At 38.0% G+C, this 6,845-nt stretch overlaps 1 pseudogene; it reads left to right on the top strand.

Moving 5' to 3' along the window:
- Nucleotides 1–2,819: 2,819 nt before the first annotated feature.
- Nucleotides 2,820–6,692, top strand: LOC103256012 (annotated as a pseudogene).
- Nucleotides 6,693–6,845: the final 153 nt, after the last annotated feature.

Raw genomic sequence — 6,845 nt, 5'->3', positions numbered from 1 at the left:
CGCCAATATCTTTCTGGGGTTGGGGAAACACCTCTTATCAACAGGGTGCCTGAATGAAACGTAATTGTACACCTAACCCCTAACTGTACCCCACAAAATCATAATAAAAAATATTGATTAAAAATAAATAAATAAATAATAAATAAATAGATAACACTTTTATCTCAAATACTTAGCTTTTGCAATGAAAACCCTTTCAAAACTGTTGCTCCTTCTGTAAATTACAGATTACTATAAAAGAATTCAAAAATAAGGATTTGGATTTTATTTGTTCTGTGTCATTTCTACCCTGATGATCATGACAATAGAAAAACTTTTCCACCATTAAATGGTGAGAGAAATGTAAAAAGATAATGAATGTGAGAGTACATGCTTTAATAACAAAATATATTCTGTAAATTTCCCTTCTACTTTGTCCATAAACCACCACCACATAGGACAATTATTCTCATTTCTTCCCTTCTAAGAACTATGTGTCTTTCCAGAATCATTTCTTTTTCCTTTAGAATGTTATGTTACGTTTGTTGAGATCTTATAGAAGTTCCTGGACATTGGTTGAAATAAATGTTCACCTTCCTCCACTGAGGGCGCTCACTGCTCATTACTAAGTGATTCTCTCACCCACCACTCTCCATCCCTCAGAGACCTCAGCTTCAGGAGCCCAGGAGCCTCCCTGGATGTGTGTGACTCTACTGGCCTTACTGATAGGAAGTTAGCAAGTTACTGCTCAAATCCGGGCCTTGACCATTGAGAAAAGTAGGTACCAGCGACATCTGGTCTGACCCAGGACCAGGGTTCCATTCTCTGGTTTCTCTCTGACTTTCAGTCTCTGGACCCCCATTAGCCTCTGTTCAGTTGCTCATTCTCTTTTCTCTGCCAAAGTTTTTGTTTTCTTACCAAGATAAAACTGGCAAGAAGGGCATATTCTAATGCTCTGATACTACTTGAAGCTCTTAATGGTCATCATGGAAAGGTTCCCCTTCAAAGTCTTCTCTTGCATTTTGAGCTAATATCACTGAAATTAGTCTTTTCTTTTAAAGAAAGCCACAACTCTTTTGAACATCACGGTCCAAGGTAACATCCTTAATTTTTCATGATCTCGTCTCACCTCTACCACATCCATACACATACACTTTTCTTACTTCTGCTGATTATTCCTTGGGGAGTTATAGCTTTCTGCAGTAGACTTTCAAGCTACATATTAATAAATCCACTCTTCTAAAGTAAAAATGTGGCTCCTCTCTGTGTACACACTCCATTTATCTCCTCAGATCAAAGTCCTGACATCCAACTAACTTGTTCCAGTTCTCATGTAAGGCTTGTGATCACTCATGGCACACAAGAAGTTTTGAAATGCTGAGCCCATATCTTTAAAAGAAGTAGATGCAATGTGAGAAAAAACCCAACAGATATAATATTTTACTATAACTGAATTAGACATAACACAGAACTCTCAACCCTTCCCCATGGGTCCTAAATCATAAGAAGGAGAGGGTGCCCAGATAAGAATAAAAATCTTTTGATGCTAAATGATATTAAATGATACTTAAGTGATTTTGATTCTAAATGACATGCTATTTTCTGTTCCTTTTAAGTTCCTCCGCCACAATTATTTTATACTTCTTCCACCATTTAATTATCAATGATAGCTTTTTTTCATGGCATTGCCCACAAAAGGAGGGTAAGCACATCTAAAAACCAAGGGATATACTGAATTTCTGAATGGGCCATTGTTGAACACATGGTATGGAAACAAAAGTAAGAGCCAGGACTTGTGGGAAGAAAAGAGATTTTTACTTGATTTGTTTGGTTTGGAGATTTTGTTTGTAGAAATTCCAGAAGCTTGACTTTTCAAAGCAAAAAGAAAACTAGAAGCTAGATTATAGAGTTTCAAAAATAAACAATAAAATTGAAGGGTTTACAGAATGATATTATTATCTATTCTCTCATCCAGAAGAAAAGTTCAATGAGAAATCAGGAAGAGGGAATTTAGAAGATGTGTGGCTAATATTTGGATCCTAGAGAGAGGATCCCCCCAAAATAAGGCATAAGGATCAAATTTTTATTTTTTCCCAATTGTTTTAGTCTGAATTTTCTAGGAAACAGATGCCAAAATGAAATTAGATGTGAAAGAGATGTATTGGGGGAAATATTGGTAAGGAAAAATGAGGAGGAAACCAATGTAATCATCAGACCATGGTGAAATCTGACTTCGGTGGAGGACAGAGAAATGAAAGAGGGAAGAAGGGGGAAAAGAGAGGAAGAGAGAAAAGAGGCAGGAGAGGGAGGGAAGAAAAAAGGAGGGAGAAAAGGAAAGCATAAACAACAACACAGCTCTAAGAAAATTTGATCAAGACAACAAAAAGCACTTGAGCCAAAATCACCCATCAGATGAACCCTGTGTCTTCCGAGTGATTGTCAGACCTTAACATTCCTGCCATGGTCACTCACTGACTGGGAGAAGCCCCTGAGAAGTGTGGCCTCACTCAAACAGAGGATTTCTGAGCATGGTGGCTAGAGTTAATGATCATCACATACCCCAGAGTCAGAGATCTGAGAGACACATTTTTTTTTCATGATTCCCACAGAAACACAGATGGGATTAGTTTAAACCTTATATTAGAGAGGACTTGGGCCTTTATTGCAGCCCAGGAGAATGAAAGGCTAGGAGTAAAGCCTCAAGTCCAATGCAACACCAGGGTGGTAGAGTACCAATGACAGAGAAAGAAATCTAGGTAAATAGGCCTAGTGTAGTGTGGTAGGACATCCAAAAATCTAATTGGGAATGAGTCAGGGATACACAGGATTCTGGGGTCGGTATGAATATGACACTAGATGACCTTGTGACCACAGATAATGGCAGAAGGCATGAATATGAGTCATACTGTACCAGTACACAATGTCTGAAAATCAGGTGGAACTAATCATGCTGCTGATGATACAGGAGCACATTACCCAGTGTCCAACGGGAAGAGGAGCTACACAACAGCAAAGACCAGTGTGAACAGGAAACAGCTCAGTACTTGCCAGGGTAGGCACTCCCTCACTAAGTGGTAGACTTGAATAATTAAGAATGGGTGCAGACACAGTCTGAACGTGGAAGGTAGGCAAACTGAACTAATATTTTTCTCATTTGGTACAAAGCGGCATTTGTGTACTTATGTTTTCTTTAAGCTTGGACCAAAATGAATGTTATACAACTGTCAGATGAGAATTTGATTACATGTTGTTTGGGTCACTTTTGTTAATCAGTGCCACATATACACTTAAACCATCAGAATACTAAGAGCGTCATGTTCATCTGATTTCATTAATGAACAAACAAGGAATGAATTACAATATTTATTTGCTTTTTCATACTATGTCTGTTTCTAATTAGTTTGAAGCTAATATATCTGAGTTGTTTGTAAGCTAATATATCTGAAAGGTTGTTAATAGTAAACAGATTTGATTTCAAGATTATAAATTGATTTCAATAAGAGATGACTCAAGTGCTTCCAGAAGAAGCTAAGTATTAGTTCTATGGCTAAATGCTAGGTTTCATCAACTGGGGAAGGATTCTAACATTTCTGGGACTACTATGACAGCAGAAATGAATAAGAGACATGGAGTCCAGGACTCTCTCTAGGGAAAGCAGAGCTATGAGAGAGTCAAGTCAGGATGCCCAGCGGCAAGCCCTGGTTCTGCAGACCACACAATTCCAGGGGGAGCAAGTGGGCCGTATCAGAACTTTTCTTCTCCTGGCTCTTTGCTAGTCACAATTCAGGGGCCTCCGTGCCCTCCCATTTAAGGCACTGTTCCTTCCACTTAGATAGTATCTTTCAAGAATAGCACTAGTTCCTGAATTATTATATGGTACCTGGTAAATATCATCCACCCTTCCTCATCACATGGAAGTGCGTTGCTGGTGGAGTGGCAGCCTCTGCTCTTGCCTCCCCACCTTATTTCAGAGGAGAAGGAAAGTGCTTCTATTCAAGCTCTGTTTCTCCCCTCTTTTTCATTCACATTATTAAAAAATTGATTATTGAAGAAAATAATTTTAACAAATAATCTGTCTCTTCTAAAGCCCTCTGCCTAACATTGTGAGCTTGGCTCCATCTGAGCAGATCCCAATGCAATGAAGCAGCAGTTTGGTTCTTAAAGAGGTTGTGCATTGTTCTCTACAGAAGTGGGAAAATTCCACTATCATGTGGTACTTGCTAGAACATGGGCCCCAGAATGGGACTGTACTGCACCGTATTACCTATTCTTACAGGGATTTTCATAAGTCGGTGTTTTTCATTTTCGTTTTCAGTCCTTTCTTCCTAGGATTCAGAATAGCCCGGGAGGCAGATTCTACCTTATGGTCAGTTTTCCTTCCTCAGATCTGTGGCAAACTCCTCACAAAAGGGTGTGGCCCTGTGCTCCCTTCCTTGCGATGAGAGTTCTCTGCTAGTAGGAACCTTTGCTCTCAGGCCTCCTGCATGGAATCCCAAAACATGTCCCTATGCTACTGGAACTAAGGGTAAATGTAGGCTATAGCTGGAACCTCTGTTCTAATTCCTTTCATTTGAACTCATTTAGTGTGTTACTTTTCTAACAGATACTAAACTGTGTATAAGAATAAATGAGAGAAAGAATTTCCTTCCAAGAGATCTATCTTATCACACTGAAGAGTCCTAGAATTTTCTGATAATGTGCAATGAAAGATCAGAGGGGGCAAAAATGATTTTCCATTAGAAGCGTCTGTGGGGAAGTTTGTGGAAAATTTGACATTCAGGCTGGGCCATGAAAGTTAGAGTTTGGACAAATATATATCATTGTTGATGTAATCATCATCATAGATTTTCTTAGAAGGCTCTGTCCATGTTTAACATGGAGAAGAGAAAAGCCATGTGGGGAATGAGTTCAACAGCTGAACAGTTATGAACATTATAGAAAGATTAGATTTATTTGTAGTCCCAAAGAATGGAAGAATGTTGCTGGATGGGAGTTATAGAAGGGGAGAATTGTAAAAGAATTTTTTAATGATATCTACCCTTTTTAAAAGGCTGCCTGTGAATTACCTTGTTAAGCACACCCTACCTATTAAGGATGCCATAGAGCAATAGTTCTTGAAATAGGGTTTCTGGAGACCTTTTGAGAGAATCTGTGAAGTCAAAATAAATTTAATAATAAGACTGTGGTAGGCAGAATGATGTCCCCACACTCCAATGATGTCCACATTCTAGTTTCAAGAACTTGTTAATATGTTACATTACATGGCAAAGAAATCAAGTTTGTTAATTGCCTGACCTTAAGATATCCTGAATTATATGGGTGGGTCAATGTATTCACAAGGTTCTTAAAAGTTAAAGAAGGAATTAGAAGAGAGACTCGGAGAGATGGCATCCTAAGAAAACCTGAACCCAACATTGCTGTTTTTGAAGAAGGATGAAGGGACCACAAGCTGAGGAATGTTGGTAGTCTCTAGAAGGTGGAAAAAAACAAGAAAATAGATTCTCCTCAAGAGTCTTCCCCCCAAAAAAGAGCCCTGCCAACACTTTTATTTTAACTGTGAGACCCATTTCAGATTTCTGACCTCCACAGCTGTAAGAGAATAGATGTGTGTTGTTTTTAAGCCACTTGGTTTGTGTTGATTTGTTACAGCAGCAACAGAAAACAAATACTAAGATGTGAATTTGAATTTTTGTTCTCTAGTAATTGTACAATGGGATTTTCCAGAGGTGATTTGAATGCAGTAATACAACAGATTCAATGCAGAGACAGATATGAGAATCCAGCTGTCTTTTATCAAGAAAACATTAAGAAGTTTGGTAAATATGTAAACAAATGCCACTCCTCTTATAAAAATGTGGAAAACACAATTATTTTTCATTAAAATGTGATTTATCATAGCATGATAGATCTAGGTTTAAATTTCTAGTATGATAAATCTTTATAGCTGTAACACATATAAACAAAATCTCTTTGAGATTTTCAAATTTTAAGAGTATAAGTTTCCTCCTTCTCTTCCATGGGCAGGAGAGTTAGATAGATGCCCAAGAAAACACCATGAAAAATACTAGATATCAAGAGACTACTGTATGCCCATCTTTTCTGCATATTTTCAATTATCCTTAGTGTATTCATTCTATCACTCTTCTTGGAGAACTTCTCAATATTGGAAACACACTTGACATGGTTGTGCATCTCTTCTGGTTTCGTAACTGCTGTCAACCTGATATTATATTTTGTAGTGAAACCAAATGCATCCTCCAAAAGAAGTTCATTATCACACAAGGTAACCAGACTTTTGAAATGCTGTATCTACTTCCATATGTCTTGTTTCTCCTTTCATGTAATTTTTGTTCTATATGGAACACCACTAATAGAGTTTGTGTTGGAAACATTTTCATTTGCAGTTATTTTATCTACCTTTAGAACTACCTTGTTTATATTTCTTAGGACCAAACCTCAAAGCGTGGCTAAGAGTTTTCAGTAGAAATGGAGTCACATCCATTTGGGAGAACAGGCTACAGATCACTACAATTTCTAGCTTTGTAGGAGCATAGCTTGGAGCATTTCCAATTCCACTGGATTGGGAAAGACGATGGCAGGTCTCGTCCATCTCCTGCATTCTTGGAGTGACCTTTGGCTACGTGGCTGGCCTTGTTATTTCACCACTCTGGATATACTGGAATAGAAAACAACTTACATACAAGAACAATTAATTGGAGCAAAGAGAGAAGATATTTCTTTGTGCAGATTCCATAAGGGCTGTGCAGAAATGTATATGCTCAAACCAAGCAGTTCCATCTACAGAATTGTTTTTTATGTAGTTGCAACATGATGTGATTGTAGCTTTTTTTTTTTTTTTTGAGTTT

The sequence above is a fragment of the Carlito syrichta genome, unplaced genomic scaffold, assembly GCF_000164805.1.
Source record: "Carlito syrichta isolate Samal-C Ts95f unplaced genomic scaffold, Tarsius_syrichta-2.0.1 Scaffold288840, whole genome shotgun sequence".
NCBI lineage: Eukaryota > Metazoa > Chordata > Mammalia > Primates > Tarsiidae > Carlito > Carlito syrichta.
This window is presented reverse-complemented; position numbering and strand designations above follow the sequence as displayed.